General features: G+C 39.9%; 1 protein-coding gene across 1 annotated transcript in view; it reads right to left on the bottom strand.

Moving 5' to 3' along the window:
• Positions 1-20,260, bottom strand: part of ATP2B2 (ATPase plasma membrane Ca2+ transporting 2) — a 633,448-nt gene that overhangs the window by 600,569 nt on the left and 12,619 nt on the right. The window contains exon 2 of the mRNA XM_075073411.1: positions 771-814. The gene's annotated coding sequence lies outside the window, so the exon portion shown is untranslated. The remainder of the gene's footprint in view (positions 1-770; positions 815-20,260) is intronic.

The following is a 20,260-nucleotide window of genomic DNA, read 5'->3' as shown; positions in this document are numbered from 1 at the left end:
CCTGCCATATTTACTATTCTTTCTACACATCGAGATGGTTTGTTCCTGCAACCTCAATAAGGATTCTTTAAAATACAGCCAGCTGTCCTGGACTCCATTCCCCCTCGTGTTATTCTCCCAGGGGATCCTGCCCATCAGTTCCCAAAGAGAGTCAAAGTCTGCTTTTCTGAAGTCCAGGGTCTGTATTCTGCTGCTCTCCTTTCTTCCTTGTGTCAAGATCCTGAACTCACCTGTCTCATGGTCACTGTCTCCCAGGTTCCCATTCACTTTTACTTCCCCTATTAATTCTTCCCTGTTTGCGAGCAGCAGATCTAGAAGAGTTCTGCCCCCAGTTGGTTCCTCCTGTACTTGCACCAGGAAATTGTCCCTACACTTTCCAAAAACTTCCTGGATTGTCTGTGCACCACTGTATTGCTCTCCCCGCAGATATCAGGGTGATTGAAGTCTCCCATGAGAACCAGGGTCTGTGATCTAGTAACTTCTGTTTGTTGCCAGAAGAAAGCCCCGTCCACCTCACCCCCCTGTCTGGTGGTCTACAGCAGGCTCTCACCACGAGATCACCCTTGTTGCTCACACTTCTAAACTTAATCCAGAGACTCTCAGGTTTTACTGTACTAAACTAGAAACATGGCTTTAATTGGGTGGATTAATCTGGAAAAGCATTTTCCCAGTACGTTTCCTGGCAGGTTTCAGATGATACACTCACAAACTAGAACACACACATAAGATTGTATCACAAATAATTAAAATAGAGGAAATGAAAGACTTACCTTGAATATCCCTGATCTCAGTCTCATGCAACAGCGTGCAGGCACTAAATGAAAAAAAAAATTGAACAAAGTCTTAATCTTTGGAGATGCAAATTATTGATTGAGCAAATTGAATTTAAGACCCAAGGAAATCCAGCCCAGCCATTTAAGAATGCTCAACTTTACTTGTTCTCATTTGTTCTATTCCGTAATTACTAGAAATAAGCATGTTTTATTATTATTTTCCTACTCTACAAACCTGAAAGTGAGTCTCAAAAAAACACTAATTTCAGTATAACTGTAGCATGAAAAACTATGTAGTTATAACAATTGCCAAAATCAAAACATTTAGAAATGTGGGTCCATGTTGTCAATAGTATGTTGCAATTCATAATTGCTCTCTGGTAAGGTGCAGAGCTAAAAGCATTAAAATGAGCCTAGAAACGAGCAGACGCTCAGTTTTGCTCAGAAACAAATATATTGAATCAAAAAGAACAAATAAATAAATTTGCACATTATTCAGAGTAATAGATCACAATGGCTTTTGAAGAAGATGAAGAAAAAGAGCTCTTCTAGGAATTGCTATCAAGAGAAATCACAAAGATAAACAGTTTCCAGATTTGATACTTTGGATTCACAAAATTTGTAGTAAGTATCTATTTCAACACCTATTGGAAGTGATTAAGTATTATAAATGAGGACAAAATTCAAATTAATATTTGTCAAGATAACATTTGAGTGGCATAAACAGTCTTATTAAATGTAACATCTTAACATTAGCCATTCTGAATATTTTGGTACAAGTTTATGTACTGCTACATATCAATGACAGCCATCTGACAATCTCAGAAATCTTGGCATAATGAATAAAATAACTTCAATACCAACTTCTCTCCTACATTCCCAAAGCACTTTAGAAATATAAAGCAGGTTTACAAAATTGATTACTTACTTTATTCACAACCAAAATGCAAACCCTTCTTGGGTGTAATCTACTATTTACTATTCACTGTTTGAACCCTGTGCATCTGTTTAGCCAGGAATTAAAAACTAACATATCCAATTTAAACATCAGGGTTAATTTAGGAGGGCAATATGTAATTAGCCAAAGTAGAATTTGGTTACAAGACCAAGGCTATCAGGCTTCCTGAAAATGCATGGGATCTAATTACCTCAAGTGGTCAGGATATCTTTTACATCCCATGCAAAAGATGGCATTTCCAGCAGTACAGGTTTTCAAAGTTCCTAATGCCTCACTGGGCCATAGTTTCACCAATGACTAAGTAGTAAAGATGCCAACACTGAATCTTCAGCACCACCTCCTGTCTTTCCCTTAGAAGTTTCCCATCCCAGAGGCGTGTAAGTATGGCTGGGGGTGGAGGGAGAAGCTATGCAACTTTGTAAATTTATATGCAGCCCAGAGATAGAACAATTATTCTCCACATAACTGCAATGCAACCAATACCTGGAATACTGCATTCTATTCTAGGCAACACATTACAGACAAATAGGCAAGTTACAGGTAGATCCTGAAAAGACCAAAACCAATAATGGTGCTGGGAGAATTGACTTACAAAGAAGGATTAACAATTTAAATGTATACCATGGCTAAGCAATTAGTAACTCACAGATATGACATTGGCCTACAAATACGTGAAGGGTCTTAACACCAAAGAAGGAAAGGAATTTAGTGTGATGGATGGAGGAAACTAGGAAAAATGGACTGAATGTGAAAACTTCTCAAACACTGAGATGTATGATTCTGTGGAATGAACTCCCAAAAGCAATAATGGAACCATCATCACATTTGACTCTTAAAACTTGACTGGACAAAATCCTAGAAAATATACTATGGTGAAAAATCTTCAGCTTTCAGGGAAATGGACTGATGATTATATTGTATAAAACCACAGCTGTGATTACCAGTTTACACCATGTGAAAACAAAGTCCTTGTCATTATCTAAGAGAGGAAGGATTGTCTTGTGGTCAAGCCACAAGATAGGGACACGTGGGTGTATCTGCTGACTATCACATATTTGTGTAAACCACTTAATCTCCATGTCAGTTCTCGATCTGTAAAATACTCCCCTATATCTTACAAAGATGTTTTATCAAGCAGAGGTGGATTATGGATTTGTGGGACTCTGGGCCAGAGCAAGTGGGGGCCCCCTCCCCTCCCCTCCCACCTGCAGTCCGCCCCCTGGCGGTGCTGCCAGGGAAATGGGGTCAGAGCACAGGGGCCTTGCTCCGCCCCCTCAGTCCTGTGTGGTCACTCCTGCCAGGGAACCAGGTTGGGATGTGAAGGCGCACATTTCTCCAGGGCCTCCTGGTAGGGGCCTCGTTGCTCAGCGGCTAATTTTCCACTGGTTGTGTGTATAAATTAGGGTTGCCAAGCAATTAAAAAATTAATTGCATTTAATCACTGTTAAATATTTTTCGATGTTTTCTACATTTTCAAATATATTGATTTCAATTACAATACAGAATACAAAGTGTACAGTGCTCATTTTGTATTTATTTTTATTACAACTATTTGCACTTTAAAAAACAAAAGAAATAGTATTTTTAAATTCACCTCATACACGTACTGTAGGGCAATCTCTATCATGAAAGTTGAACTTACAAATGTAGAATTATGTACAAAAAAAACTGAATTCAAAAATAAAATTGTAAAACTTTAGAGCTAACAAGTCCACTCAGTCTTACTTCTTGATCAGCCAATTGCTCAGACAAACATGTTTGTTTACATTTGCTGCCCACTTCTTGTTTCAAAATGTCACCTGAAATTGAAAACAGGCATTCACATGGCACTGTTGTAGCCAGTGTGGCAAGATACTTATGTGCCACATGCGCTAAAGATTCATATGTCCCTTCAAGCTTCAACCACCATTCCAGAGGACATGCATCCATGCTAATGATGAGTTCTGCTCGATAGCAATCCAAAGCAGTGTGGACTGACGCATGTTTATTTTCATCATCAGAGTAAGATGCTACCAGCAGAAGGTTGATTTTCATTTTTGGTGGTTCGGGTTCTGTAGTTTCCACATCAGAGAGTGTTGCTCTTTAAGACTTCTGAAAGCATGCTCCACACCTCATCCCTCTCAGATTTTGGAAGGCACTTCAGATTCTTAAACCTCAGGTCGAGTGCTGTAGCTATCTTTAGAAATACATTTGGGGTTACCTTCTTCCCATTTTGTCAAATCTGCAGTGAAAGCTTTCTTTAAAACCGATCTGCTCTAACCCTCAGACAGAGGCTACACCTACAAAATCTCCAACAGCATTCTCAAACTACAATACCCGCCACGAGAAATAAGGAAACAGATCGACAGAGCCAGAACGTGCACCGCAGAAGCCTCCTACTGCAAGACAACAAGAAGAAACCAACAGCAATCCACTGGACATCATACACGCCCCAGCTAAACCCTCCAACGCTCATCAGGATCTACAACCCCCTGGACAATATGACCCACGCTTTCACAGGCCTTGGGTGCAGGTCCATATCCTCGCCCAACAGACAACCTGCCAACCTGAAACGTATTTCTCACCACCGAACTGCAACACCGCACATAGTAGCTCTAGCTCAGGACCAAATCCATGTAACAAACCTCGATGCCGACTCTGCCCACAATTCTACACAGCGACACCATCAACACGGACCTAACCAGATCAGCCATACCATCACCGGTTCATTCACCTGCACACGTCCACCATGTAATACGTCGCCATCATATGCCAGCAATGCCCTTGCTATGTACTCGGCCAAACTGGACAGTCTCTTATGAAAAGGATAAATGGACACAAATCAGACATTAGGAATGGCAAATATAAAACCTGTAAGGAGAGCACTTCACCTCCCTGGCCACACTCAAGCAGACCACAAGGTGCTCATCCTGCAGCAAAAAAAACTTCAGGACCAGACTTCAAAAGAAAACTGCTTGAGCTTCAGTTTCAATCGCAATTGACATCAGCAGCTCAGGATTGAACAAAGACTGTGAATGGCTTTGCAACTTACAGAACCAGTTTCCTTCTCTCTTCGTTTTCACACCTAGCTGCAGAACAGGGCCTCATCCTCCCTGATTGAATTAAACTCGTTATCTCTAGCTTGCTTTGCCTAGGCATATATATACCTGCCCCTGGAAATTTCCGCTACATGCATCCGACGAAGTGGCTATTCACCCACGAAAGCTCATGCTCCAAAACATCCGTTAGTCTATAAGGTGCCACAGGATTCTCTACTGCTTTCTTAAAACGAACAACACATGCTGGGTCATCATCCAAGACTGCTATAAAATGAAATATATAGCAGAATGCAGGTAAAACAGAGCAGGAGACACACAATTCTCCCCCAAAGAGTTCAGTCACAAATTTAATTAATGCATTATTTTTTGAACAAGCATCATCAGCATAGAAACATGTCCTCTGGAATAGTGGCCAAAGCACGAAGGGGCATACAAATGTTTAGCATATCTAACACAAATACTTTGCAATGCCAGCTACAACAGTGCTATGTGAACACCTGTGCTCACTTTCAAGTAACGTAAATAAGAAGAAGGCAGCGTTATCTCCCGTAAATGTAAACAAACTTGTTTGTGTTAGTGATTGGCTGAACAAGTAGTAAGACTGAGTGGAGCTGTAGGCTCTGAAGTTTTACGTTATTTTGCTTGGGTTCTGTAGCCAAAAAAAAAAATTAAAAAAAAAAAATTTCTACCTTTGTAAATGACATTTTCACGATAAAGAGATTTAACTAAGTACTTGTATGAGGTGAATTGAAAAATACTATCTCTTATCACTTTTAAAATGCAAATATTTGTAATTAAATATAAAGTGAGCACTGTACACTTTGAATTCTGTGTTGTAATTGAAATAAATATTTTTGAAAATGTAGACAAACATCCAAAAAGATTTAATAAATTTCAGTTGTTATTCTATTGTTTAACAGTGCAATTAAAACTGTGATTAATCATGATTAATTTTTAAATGGTTATTAATTTTTAAGTTAATCTCTTGAGTTAACTGCAATTAAAATTGACAAACTTAGTATAAGTCCAAAAAATGCTGGACAGGTGCTCAAATACTATGAGGACCGGATAAATACCTACACACACTTTCATCTCATTACTTTGATTCTATACAGAATCAATACCACTAAAAATTGAGAGGTCTAATGAGACCGCAGCTCATGCCTGTAATGGTATACCTCACAAAATAATCAGTGTTAGTTTTAAAACATATTACTTTAGTTCAAAAGCTTAGCCAAGACTAACAGTTCAGTAAGTCTTCAGGCTGCCATCTGCTATTTCTAGTGTTTTGGAAAATTACAATTGTTAGAATTATTACATATTGCTATAAAATTCCCTATAAGAGGGACTGATCTGAGAAACCTAATCACTCATGATAGAAAAACTAGTTTCATAGAAAATTTGCTATCACAATCTTCAAGCTTCAGTTGTTCCCTTAAATTGTTTAAACCTTTATTGAAACAGAACTTCAGAATGCCTGTAAATGCCTCACACCATTTGGCAGAAAACAAAAATAATTATGTAGATAATCATGATCTAATAGCTTGCTATGGAGAACAAAGGATATTGATTTTAAGAATATTTTTGATGAGGGAAGGGATTTACATCTCCCTGAATCAAAGTTTGATATAAGAATCGAAGACTGAACTCTAAAGATGTTGATTTGAATCCCACCTATTCATGATCCTAAAAATCTGGCAGAGCCGTGCAATATGACGTGGAGATTCTGTAGACAGATATTTCAGCATACAAATTGCCTACTTTCAGGAGGAGATAGAAGATATTTGAATGGAGCGTGAAGACAAGAAAAACTGATTAAGTTAAAAGGATGGCTGACATTGATACTATACCTCTATTTCACGTGCGCTCTGATGCTCAGCTTTGGCCAAGGAGTGCCCAGAACAGTTTAGGAGGGGAAGAGGTACACATGCCTTGTACATTCACCTCTCGGCCCCTTACCTTGAGCTGTTTGGACAGCAGGCTGGTTCCAAAGTGTAAAGGTAGACACAAGTGCTTATAATTTACACCAGCCACCAATGGATCCAAAAGGGCAGGTACTGTGACCAGGCATCATTGGCATGTTGTGACTCTCCTTTATAATGTCTGCAGGGAGAGAGAGGATGATGAAAGGGACACTAAGAGGGTTGTGTGCCACATGAACTAATCCGAGGCTTCCTCCAGGGTTGGTTACTCCAGCTTTAGTGTTATTTTGTTCCAACAGAAACGTGTAATTTCTGCACATGCTGAAGTTATATATTAGTGCTTTCCTGTATCTACTGCATTGTGCATACTCTTCCACTTACCACACCACACTAACCCTGATCACAACTAAACTAACATAATATTTTGACTGCCTGGCCATAATTAGGATGCAGCCTATATTTTCCCACATTTGTGAATGATAAACTAAAAGAAAAAGTAAGCCATTAAAATATTATGTATTAACAATCTTTGCTTGAAAATGCTCTCTTTTAAGTGAACATCATTAACTTTGTCAGTTAATACTGCAGTTAGACATTGATATATTTTTGCATCGCATCTCAAAAAACACTTCCCACTGTTAGAATTGTATGCTTCTGTCCACTAACCAACTGCATTTTATTAATGTCACTGAGTAGGTGTACCTTTAGTAACAATACCTCATTCACATATGCTATGCCAGAATCACTGATTTATCTGCATGACTTCAGTGATAAGATCTGGTAATATTCTTTAATAACTGTTTAAAATGTTCTAGTCGTGTGCTTCAAACAACAGTGTTATTCCAACACCTAGACAGAGTTCTTTCCACTTGCAGTATTTTTCACTACTCAATACGCACAACCCAGCATCCAATAGCCAGGATTTGCCATTATTTTCTTTATTTGATTGTGTTCTACTTACATAACTTTCAGTCTAAGTATGAACATGCCTGAAGTTCACAAAAAAATTATCAAAATATGCTGATTACATTTTTCAACCTTCATGCTAAACATGAACGTTCAGTCAAAATTTGATATCAGCTCTTAGCCAGATTTTAAATACCAGATAGTAGAAGAAATTACCATTTTTCAGCATAGAAAGATATTCTAGTCAGTTACTTTCTCTAGACAACTGTATGACCTTCTCTTCATATTATCTGTAAATTGCTTGGCACACTCTTGATGCTATATAATACATAAAGCCAACTTTTTTTTTTTTTTTTAAGATAAAACAAATTGAATTTGTTGAAAGTTCTTTTTGTAAAATCCTGCAGATTCAGAATCAAATGTAACGTTTTCATTATCAAAGGCTGCCAAAGTGGGACAGGGAGCGGAAGGAGGTGAAGCAAGGAGAGAGATCAGTCAGAACAATCAGAAGCTTACTTTGCAAGGAAAGAGAGACACTGTGAGCCAGTTTCTACCTTCAGTGACATGAGGCCTAAGTTAGCTAATGGAAAATAGTCGCTTCATCCAGGTAAAACAATGGCCTAGATAAATAACATCCTAACACACACAATAGCCAGACTGATAGGCATGAAGAGGCCACTCCTGGGCACAGAGATGTTTTGCCAAAGTTGAGAATATAGAGATCAAAGGTAACACTAGGGGGCCCCCAAGCCTAGAAAAGGTGAAAGTTGAGTGAGTGATCAGTCACACTGTCACAGTTACACTGGCTAGGGAATACAAAGAGACAAGAGCAGGACAGTCTCTTCCCTCCCAACCACAGATGAGGGTTATCTGGGCTGACAAAAATTTACCAAAAACTGACAAGGAAAGATTAAGATGCATGTCAGAATCCAGCACAAAGGTCTTTTATTGTTTTACCTTTTTTGCTCCTTGGGAGAAGGACTAAAAAATACTTGGCTTTGAAGATGTTTTTGAGCTGCTTTAAGTCAACTCACTGATCACAGGTACCCAGAATGAAAAGGCTTGCAAAGTGCCAAGTAAAACTGGATCTGTCTAATTAAGATTATGGGGACACAGAAGGGCTGACACCCAGAGACCCTGTCCCAAAAGGGTCATGTCACCTGTTTCCATCCATAGTGAGGTGCAGGAAGCCAGGCCTGTCACTTAAGAGGGTGAACTTGATATTCCTGGGGGAATTCTGCACCACTGCACAAGCGCATAATTCATGCCCCCCCCCCAGATTTCTTCCCCCCCCAACACACACACACAGTTGATTCTGATAGGAAGGCAAAGGGAAGCTGCAATTACACCTTTCACCCACCAGGGCTGATGTGCAAGAGGAGAGAGCAGCTGGCTCATGGGCCAAAGCAGCCAAATGCAGAGAGGAAGGGGATAGAGGCTGCCTTCTTCACAGTGCCCTGCCCACAGGGCCAGGTGAGGCAGCATGGGATATGTTGGGGGAGGGGGCGAGGAAGAGACACGACAGATAGGGCAAGGTGCACGGGGCTGCAAGGGAGGGTCACAACATTGAGCCAGTGGCTGAATGGGAGTGGGGGTGCAGGGCTACATGGGAACAGGGGCAGATATGCTTGGCTGAATAGGGGTGTAGAGACACATGGAGACAAGGGCAGATGTGCCTCAGCCTGACTGAATGAGAGAGGCTGTGGTCAGCCAGGGTCTGCATGAGGGAGATTCTCCAGCTCCCTAACAATCCCTCCCCAGCCACCCACCCAAAAACCAGAAAACAAAACCCAAAAACACATACCTGTTCCATACTTCTCCCACCTACACCCAACAACCCTGCAGGTTCACTCCCAGGCTTCTTCCCAGAAATTACTTCTCTCTCCCTCAACTCATCTGTTACTCAACTCATCTAAGCCTTTGCATGGTTTCTGAGGGGTGCGAGAAATAGGTTTCTGTACTGTAGTTTAAATGAATTACCACCAAAAGTTTTGTATTAATAGGCCTAGTTAGGAATCTATTTGTCAAAAAACATTTCCTGAATCTTTTTTGTTACAGACATACTTGTTGACACGTATTTTGAAATAAATTACCAAAGTTACTGAAACTGATATGATGTTATTTTGACCAAAAATAAGCAGAATTTTCAAATATTATGTGCAGAATTTTTAGGTGCAGAATTGCACCAAGAGTAACTTGAAAGGGACTTAAGGCGCAGTCCCACCCTGTAACTGTGACACCATTCTTGTACAAGTTGCACTATCATCCACAAATTCTACACATGATGGTTGGGAAAACAGCTTTACTAGAATAGGCCAGCAAGTGATTCAAGCTGGTAGCTGAATTACTGCACTTTGAATGGTCCTGTGAGAGACCTAAGTTTGGAACCAAATATTGCTCACTGAATGGAACCTGAGACCAGGTGAGTGGCAGAGCAAAACAAAAGGTCTCTGAAGGAGACTGTCTAGCCTGCATTGTAATCAGCCTCAGAGCTGCCAGCCACTTCAAAAAGTAGCAATCCCACAGAAACGATGCATTCTGCCATTCAAGCTGGTGGTGAAGTTATGACAGCTAGAGGCCAGGGAATCCATTAGGCAACACAACCAACACTGATGCTTGGAGGCTGACTGCCAGAAAGAGAGGAACCGTACTTTTGAGATGGTTTTATCGTTTATATTTTATAAGGCTATAAATCTTTAATGCTCTTTTAAATATTTTACATAAAGATTGTTATATTTTATCTGCAATTTGAACTCCATTTCATCCTTCTGATAAACCAGGATTTCAGTACTAGTAATTATATTATTCCAAAATAAAATTGAATGCCTCTGTGTTAACTCAATATGTCAAAAAGACAGCCTGCACAGCCTCTCAGTGGCTATGGTACATCTACTGTCATCAGGTGACAAACTGGAAAAGTTGTGAATGCCAAGTTTCCTTTTTCTATTAGATCAGTCAAAGGGGTTGTTCTGAAGAATAGTTGTGTCTTAGAGGAGATATATCCCAAAACAGGAGCTGACACTGTTGAGAAATGCTTGCGGGGTGGGAGGGAGAAATGGTGAACATGACACCATAGTCTGTCTGAAATGCCCCAACCACTATTAACTTTCAAGAAGGAAAACGTATGCCTATAACCTTAGTGTTTAGACATCATTAGAAAGAAGGATGAGATCCTGGATCAAATTCCAGGCTTCTCATCTTGTTCTTAAGGATAAAAAGGGTTGCAAGCACTGCACTGGCTATATGATACTCAAGCCCTGGATCAGGAGGGTTAGAGCATGGTAGCTCAGAGTTTAGGACTGTGCTATATCACAAGGTCCTTCAGAAATATTTTTCAGAATGCCATTTCCCAGTATTGAATTGTCCAGAAGACTATCTCAGTGGGGCATTGCTGTACCTTTGAAAGAACAGAGTTCCCTTTAATATACAGTGGAGGGTATTTCATGGTAAATTGTATGTCAGAGATAACCTATCACGGAAGCACATAGTAGATAAAGGCTGCCTCCAGGAAGACTGCACTGTATCAGAGGAGACTATGGAAGACTTGATTATTCTGCTCCTTTAAAATCTGCATTTCACAATCTGTTGGCCTCAAAACTGCAAGTTCCACTGTAGCACGGACAGACATACATATAATTGGCTTTAGGACTCTTTCAGACACTAGTGCATCTAAGGAAGGACAAACATTAATCACTTGTTTTCTCTGAGACCCTGGCAGTTGTTAATGAAATAGTTTTAGATTACCTATGGCAGAGTCATTGTTCAGCCTGTTTTCAGAGATAGGATGACTCACCTGAAACCTGAGTTTGGACTATTGGTGCAATCACTCAGTTACTTGCAATGGCCGAGAAAAAACAGATGAGTTTGACATCGTACTTGGGGCCCATGGTTTAGTTTGGGGAGTATTGTCCTATTGTGACTCATTTGGTAGGTTTGTTTTGACATTTTATTTAACAAAGATAAGCAGAGATGAGAGAATAAAGATATACTTTCTGCTGCTCTACTTAGATGTTGTAGCTACTACTTCCTGCCCTAGAGGTTACCTTCTATCACTAGTGCTCTGAATATATGGTATTAAGTTGTATTGGTAACTTTTGGAATGATAGTCAATGGGTAATCATAAAACTATTACTTCACGTTGTTTAGAATAAGAATCATCATCAAGTGTATAGAAACCACACTCCTAGTCCTACTGGGCAGTCCTGACTTGTTCATATGGTATCTTGAGAACTACTTTTAGGACATTTGAAACGTCCTGGTTTTTCATTTAGTCCATGACAACATTCCTGTTTTTAAACTACAAAACATTTGTTCCACATGCCTTGTTATGATGATACAATTACAGAGTGTGCGCGCTGATAATTGTTCAAAGCCAAACCTTGTCATAAGTTGCCAGTTGACAACAGTACAATATGAAGTCCAGTAAACTGATGATCAGTCTAGTTTGTCTTAGATTGCTAAGCTCTTTGGGCCAGTAACTATTTCTTTATTACATGCGTGTACCATGTTTAACACAATGCAGCTCTGATCTTTAGTTGGGGCCTTTAGAGAATGTCCACACTGCAAATAAAAGTCATGACTAGCCCATTCTAGCTGACTCAGGCTCCCAGGGTTCAAGCTAATGGGCTGTTTAATTGCAGTGTAGATGTTTGGGCTCAGGCTGCAACCCAAGCTTTAGGGCCCTCCCACCTTGCAAGGCCCCAGAGTCCAGGCTCCAGCCCGTGCCCGGATGCCTAAACTGCAATTAAAAAAGCGCCTTAGCCCAAGCCCCTCAAGACCGAGTCAGCTGGCATAGGCCAACCGCAGGTATCTAAGTGCAGTGTAGACATACCCATCTCTGCTACAAATAAACTAACCACCTTCTGTGCAAAATGCCTACTCTGGATCAGCAGAGGGTGTGAAGAGACAGGAAGACAATACAGAGCAATTCTTCCATCTCTTCCATCTGTGGTTGCCAGAACCATAGAGTAGAAAGAAGAAGATACAGAGCTCAGTATCTCTTTGATCTGTTCCACTGCCCCAGGTGAATCTTTCTAATGCAGCCAGAGCAGATAAAAAAAGGAGCCAGAATGTGAACACTTGAAAGCTCTTTAATAAATGCATTTTTACCTTTCCCAAGGGTTCCTTAAAATATTTTTTGCCACAAAAGGGTCTCTATTTTGAAACTAAGGTCATCTTACATAGTTAGTTCTAAATAGCAGTAATTCAAACCTTCCAACTGGTGAAGCTTGGGGAAAATTAGTACCCTATGAAAAAATGAAGAGAGTTAACATATGCCTATTCTATCATCATAATTCTACCCCTTCCCCCCACTCCCCCTAGTACGAACCACCACCACCACTACTGCCAGATGATTAGGCACCAGACACATTTTCTGCCTCCCAATAAGATCAAGGTAAAGGAGTATATAACAGAGTGTAAAGTCAAATTACTACTATATTTATTGATTGAAGAGTGCTGTAGGTGCAACTGGATACTTGTCAAACAGATGATGTTACAAGGAAACTAGAGTTCTGACATTGGAAGGAAGATGCCTAAAGCAGTTGTGTATTACAACATTTTTTAAAAATACATAATTTGCTGAGTTTCTGCTATTCACTGTTTGCAAAGGCATTGCTGTGAGTACCAATGAGAAAAATAGTAGAGACAAAGGAATGATGAAGTATTTCATTGCCTTTCTACTGCAAACTGTAGCATTACCCGAAAATTAAACAAACTTGTGGGGGAGAGGACAGGGTAGTTACAATAAACTAGTAGTGAAGATATAAATTACCAGATACAATTTCCTTTACAGGTTAAATTATAACATTAGGAAAACAATGGTAAAAATAAGGTGTTTGGAGGCCTGAACATGCAAGTTCTGAACTCACTTCCCTCCGAGGCTCACTGGTAATTCTAATAAAGCCTCTTCACTACATGTGCTGCTAATCAAATTGTCAGAAATCCATTTAGTAATTTCTCAGTATTCATAACTGATTCAGACTGCAAGAGTGTCTCTGTTCAATCACAAGTTGGAATTTACCTTTTTTAAAATGCTGTATCAACTTCATCATGAGTCAGGCTGTTAATGAATCCATCTGTAACAACTCTGTCCTTACAGCAAATTCCCTATCAACTTTATAAACAATTTGGTTTGTTCACATTTGTTTGGAAAATATCTGACAAATAAAGATTATTGATCAAATTTTAGAAAGCCAGTTCCATTATTTTGTACACTTATTCTCTTCATTGAAGATATCCCAACGCATTTGTTGCCTAAGTCACACATACAGCGTATATCAGTCAAACACACACTTGTTTATGTAAGCACTTTATTCAATACACTGTTTTATGTTTAATGCAAGCTAACTGTTATGGAAGTTTAAAGTATCCATATTGTATAACAAATGCAGATTATTTCAATTGTTGACATCTTTATAAACCAAAACCAGGCATCTCTGCATAGGTTTATAAAGAAGTGTTATCAGCAGGGCAGCAGGGTTAGTGGCTTAAAACATTGTTTCTGTATTATCTGTCTCATGCAAGGACCATCTTTTACAATACTGGAAGGAATCAATTAAAAAGTGAAACAGGCATGCATGATTTCATTTGATCACTGGAATTAAAATCACAGAATTCAAAGTAGTGTCTGATCTTTACTTGCATTCTAAAAGTTCTAACCACTATCTTTCTGAAATTATTTCTGGTGTCAAGAACAATGGGTAGTTTGAAAGCCAGCCATGATCTTCATCACCACCAAATTTTGGCATGTACATTGTATTAGTGTTTTATAAATACTTTACTTAATTGCAAACAACTGTACTGACTGGATCCAGATTTGTAGCACAACTCCAACTATTTAAAAGAATATAAAAATAATCCAGTCCATAAACAAACTCCTTCTTTGTTCATTTTTATCAGCATTTCATAAAATGCTCCCATACAAACACAAATATTAGGAGTTATTTATTATCAATTCCTTTTATAAAAGCATATCTTTAGCTCCAGAATATTATCTGGTAAAAAAAGGTTCTCAGGATAACAACCACCACCACCACCTGGTTCCATAAAGCTTTAAGGCTGTATTCAACATAAATGTTTCGTCCTCCAGTGGACCACCAGTTCAACTATCTTACATAATATTCCTTCCCTATCGGAAGACGCATACTAAACACAGCACAAGGGGCTAATTCAAAAGAGCAGAGACTCACCCTTATTCTACAAATCCTAAACTAGCTTCTAAGAGTGCATGAGTCCCTTTTTCATCTAAACAGCACATTCTCTTAATCCTAAAAATGAAAATCCAGGGCTGGAAAAGTGCTGCTTCAAATATTCTAAGCTGGGAATCAAGTCCTCAACTTTTGATGCACGCACAAGGTTTCTTGGCTACCTATACTTATGCCGGTGTTAAATTGGCATTCTGCCAGTTAACAGTGTGGTAGGTCAGTTTTTCTTGAGCTAAATGAAAACTAAAAAGGGATTTAGATGGGTAATTTGCATGCTGCTTCCTAGTGCCATCTATCTAATATAAGGAGTGCTTCCACTGTGACAGCATGGACACATTCACACCACATGTCTCTTCACACTAAGTCAAAACCTGTTTTCAATTATGTGCCAAAAAAAGAATAGGAACAGTTTGGTGGGGGGAGTGACATCTCCATGGGCTTTCATGGCTGCAAATGAGACAGACTGTATTGCAGCAGGCATTTAGGAAACCCACCCAAAGCATACTAATATACACATAGGATACGCATTATGGGCTACGCAAGAGCAATCCCTCTAAACCTTCTGCATGTCAGCAGAAAATGGTACAAGGGGATAAGCTAAACAACAAAGCAATCAACCCAACAGAGTATAAAATACAAGTTACTCCAACAAACGATAAATGTAATGAACACAACAGTTCTGATCCATGTTAAGGTATTCAAACTTTTTTTAGAAAGGCAAAACATACTGTGTTGGGAGAGCCCATCACGGTCCTTACATTTACTAAAATTCTTAGGCTTTTAATATTAAAATTATATTATTCTTGATTATTAGATGATGGTGTTTATTTTGGTTTCTGGTGACCTCTAAAATTTGTGCAGGCCACCAGAAATGATTAATATGCTGTAACTAAAGGGTTGAGTCTCTTTCTACCACATCTGGTGTATGTGCACACACACTCATTTGTGTACAACTTCTTATTGTCAAATAGAACTGTGTTTTACTGGATAACGACAAGAGCAATTCTCCTCGGACTCTATCCCTTTCTATTTTACCTTATTGATATACTCAATACATGCTATGGTTGCAATTTGCAAAGCCATTAATGGAAATTGGACACCCAATTCCCTTAGGAATACCTTAGCTTGGAATATCCCTGCCTATATTTTTCCATGTGTTCTGTAAAATGTTTTAGTTGAGGAAATATTTAAGTTTATACTTAAAACCAAAATATTGTATATTTTAAAAAAAGATTTATAGCAAGATCTGAATTGACTTCAGTTTCAGAGTTATACATAGAGATACCACATGTAACTGAATCAACAGCTTCAACCACCATTTTCTTCTCTCAGAGTGACTTCAACAAATATTTAAGGAAAACTTTATATTACAACTCTAACTCAGAGAGCATGACACATGACTAGTATCTTTTCCTATCAAAATGCTCTGCCACGGTGATGTTCAAGTGTGCCCAGGTAAGAAGATGCCTGACTAAAAGGAGCAAGAGGATAATTATGAGAGCATTTTTTGATAGGCTTGGTATAGGCATTTGTAAGCGTTTTTCATTATAAGTGTGAACATTTTAAAGAAATCATCATATTAAAGAAATTGGCTTATTACAGGTATCAGAGGGGTAGCCGTGTTAATCTGGATCTGTAAAAGCAGCAATGAGTCGTGTGGCACCTTACAGACTAGCAGACATTTTGGAGCATGAGCTTTCGTGGGTGAAAACCCACTTCGTCGGATGCATGTAGCGGAAATTTCCAGGGGCAGGTATATATATGCAAGCAAGAAGCAGGCTAGAGATAATGAGGTTAGTTCAATCAGGGAGGATTAGGCCCTCTTCTAGCAGTTGAGGTGTGAAAACCAAGGGAGGAGAAACTGGTTTTGTAGTTGGCAAGCCATTCACAGTCTTTGTTTAAATCCTGAGCTGATGGTGTCAAATTTGCAGATGAACTGAAGCTCAGCAGTTTCTCTTTGAAGTCTGGTCCTGAAGTTTTTTTGCTGCAGGATGGCCACCTTAGGTCTGCTATAGAGTGGCCAGGGAGGTTGAAGTGCTCTCCTACAGGTTTTTGTATATTGCCTTTCCTAATATCTGATTGTGTCCATTTATCCTTTTCCATAGGACTGTCCAGTTTGGCCGATGTACATAGCAGAGGGGCATTGCTGGATATGATGGCGTACATTACATTGGTGGACGTGCAGGTGAATGAACCGGTGATGGTGTGGCTGATCTGTTAGGTCTGTGATGGTGTCGCTGGTGTAATATGTGGCAGAGTTGCATCGAGGTTTGTTACAGATTGGTTCCTGAGTTAGATTACTATGATGCAGTGTGCAGTTACTGGTGAGAATGTGTTTCAGGTTGGCAGGTTGTCTGTGGCGAGGACTGGCCTGCCACCCAAGGCTGTGAAAGCGTGGGATCATTGTCCAGGATGGTTGTAGATCCTGATGAGCGTTGGAGGGTTTTAGCTAGGGACTGTATGTGATGGCCAGTGGAGTCCTGTTGGTTTCTTTCTTGGTTTGTCTTGCAGTAGGAGGCTTCTGGGTACACGTCTGGCTCTGTTGATCTGTTTCCTTATTTCTCGTGCGGGTATTGTAGTTCTGAGATGCTTGGTGGAGATTTTGTAGGTGTTGGTCTCTGCTGAGGAGTTAGAGCAGATGCGGTTGTTCCTCAGTGCTTGGCTGTCACAATGGATCATGTGGTGTGCCAGGATGGAAGCTGGAGGCATGAAGGTAGGCATAGCAATCGTAGGTTTTCGGTATAGGGTGGTGTTAATGTGACCAGCACTTATTTGCACTGTGGTGGTCTAGGAAGTGGACCTCCCCGTGGTAGATGGTCCAGGCTGAGATTGATGGTGGAGTGGAAGCTGTTGAAATCATGGTGGAATTTTTCCAGAGTCAAATGGACAATGATCCCACACTTTCACACCAAATACAAGATTGTTTAGCATAAATTAACACATTTCAAGGGACCATTCAAAGTGCATAAGGCATATTATAAAATAAATAATTTAGGAGGGAAGATTACATGAAGAATTAAATTATTTCAACAGGCTCATAAATTGGCTTGCCAAAATGAATATCCACCCCACACAAAACAAGATGTGTATAAAACTTATTCTAAATGCAGAGTTTATGTTTAATATACTGCTACACATAATGCTGCTGTTCAATAAGAAGAAGTTCTTTAAATGCATCAGGAGCAAGAGAAAGACGAAGCAAATGTACATCCTCTACTTACTAGGGAAGGAGAGCTTATTACATCAAAAAGGCTAAGCTGCAGAATGTCTGTTTTGCATGTTTTCACTAAAAACGTTAATGGTGACCAGGTACTCTCAGTTCACATTAACAAGAGGGAAGGAATAAAAGCCAAATGCAGAAAAAAATAGGTTACCAAATATTTAGGTAAGTTAGATGTACTCAAGTTCACACATGAAATGCCTCTTAAGGTACTTAAAGAACTAGCTGAAGAAATCTCAGAACCATTAGCAACCACAGGCACCAACTTTTCAAAGTGCCAAGGGGTGCTTGACCCCGGCTCCATGCCAGGCCTTGCTGCACCCCTTCCTACCCCCGCTCCACTGCTTCCTGCCCCACCCTGCCTTTTCCCATCCAGTTCCACCCCTCCCCTGAGCACATCGTGTCCTCGCTTCTCCCCCCTGCTTGCCTCCAGTATGCCACAAAACAGCTGATCGTGGCGGGCAGGAGGCACGGGGAGGGAGGGGGAGGCACCAATGGAGGGGCTGCCAGTGGGTGCTCTGCACCTACCATTTTTTCCCTGTGGGTGCTTCAGCCTTCAAGAACTCTGACGACAAGTGAGGTCCAGGAGGACTGGAGTAGGGCAAACATAGAACCTATCTTTAAAAAGGGGAACAAAGAGGATCCAGGAATTATAGATCAATCAACCTAACTTTGATATCTAGAAAGATATTGGAACAAATTAAACAATTTTTAAAACCCTATAGTATAATCGGATTATAAGGAATAGTCTATGTGGATCTGTCAAGAACAAATCATGCCAAACCAAGCTAAATTTCCTTCTTTGACAGGGTTACTGGCCTAGTTGACGCGAAGAAGCAGTAGATGTCACATAAATTGAATTTAATAAGGCTTTTGACACAGGCCCACAAGGCATTCTCATAAGCAAACTAGGGAAATGTGGTCTAGATGAAATTACTGTAAGGTAGGTGCAAAATTGGTTGAAAGACTACTCAAGAGAGGAGTTATCAATGGTTTGCTGTCTGACTGGGAGGGCATATCTACTGGGGTCCCATGGGGTCAGCCCTGCATCTGGTATTATTTTGCAACTGCAGGAAGATTCAGTAGTTTAGATAAGGCTCTGTAATTCTAACTGCTTATCCCAACATCTGAACATTTGCTGTTTGTTCAACCCTAAATTTTCCTCTCTCACTTTCATTTTTTTAAAAAATGACAGCTTTGGAGTGTGGGGATTAAAGAATGCCAAGGAGCGATGATGATGACTTGCAAAGATCTTGCATGTCTTCATGCTAATGTATTTTGAATGACTACATAGAGGGAAGCATCCTGTAACAGATTCATCAGTAAGCTAGTCAGCCGGATTTTTATGCAAGGTGTGTTGTAATCAGTCTGTTAATTAATACATACTGACTCATAAGCAGGGATCAGCTATATTTTCCACTTATTTGCTAAAATAACGTGATACATAAATTATGTTCTTGGCATATACAGAAATGCATTAAAACAAATTCCTTTAATTATATACATGATTACATGGCAGCAGATCAGACAGTTTATCAATAAAAAATATTGATGAGATGTCAGTCAGAATTTTGTATGGTTGCCAGCTGATTTAGCTAGCCTCTTGTTTTTGGTTTTTGTAGAGGGAAACCTTTTGGATGAATGCTATCCAGAACTTCTCTCTGTATTTCCTAGGTATTTTCAAGGTGTCTATCACCAGGCCACCCAAGCAACGTTTCTTAGAAGAAATTGGAGGACTATGAACCAAGTACTTGAAGTCAAACAGGTTACAAGCTCTCTCTTACTATCAAAAACCAAATAGTCTTCTTTCACGGGAAACATAAAAGAAGAGGCTAAGATGCAAAGAAAAAACCTGCAAGATTCCCCTTGCAAATTCTTCTCTACACCACCCACTCTTGTGAAGAAGCAGAAGCAGATGCAACCTCTCAAAACTACTCAGATCTCAGAGCACCAGAGAGGAGGAAACCACCTTTTTTAATAGAACCAGGAGCAAGGACAAATCCGGTTGTACTGGCCCAGCCTCTCCTGACAACACAGCTTCTGCTGGAACAACAGTGCCTTTTCCTGGGTCTCCCTGTGGTGACTCATTAGCTGTTCAAGGCAACTCAGGCCAAGACAACACGGCAAATAGCTGTTCCTGCCCCCTGCTCAGATTTCTGATCAGTACATGGAGAGGACCCTCCTTCTGGGCAGAAATGGGGAGATCTATGTGCATATGCACACATGCACGCACACACC

The sequence above is a fragment of the Chelonoidis abingdonii genome, chromosome 17, assembly GCF_003597395.2.
Source record: "Chelonoidis abingdonii isolate Lonesome George chromosome 17, CheloAbing_2.0, whole genome shotgun sequence".
Lineage (NCBI taxonomy): Eukaryota > Metazoa > Chordata > Testudines > Testudinidae > Chelonoidis > Chelonoidis abingdonii.
This window is presented reverse-complemented; position numbering and strand designations above follow the sequence as displayed.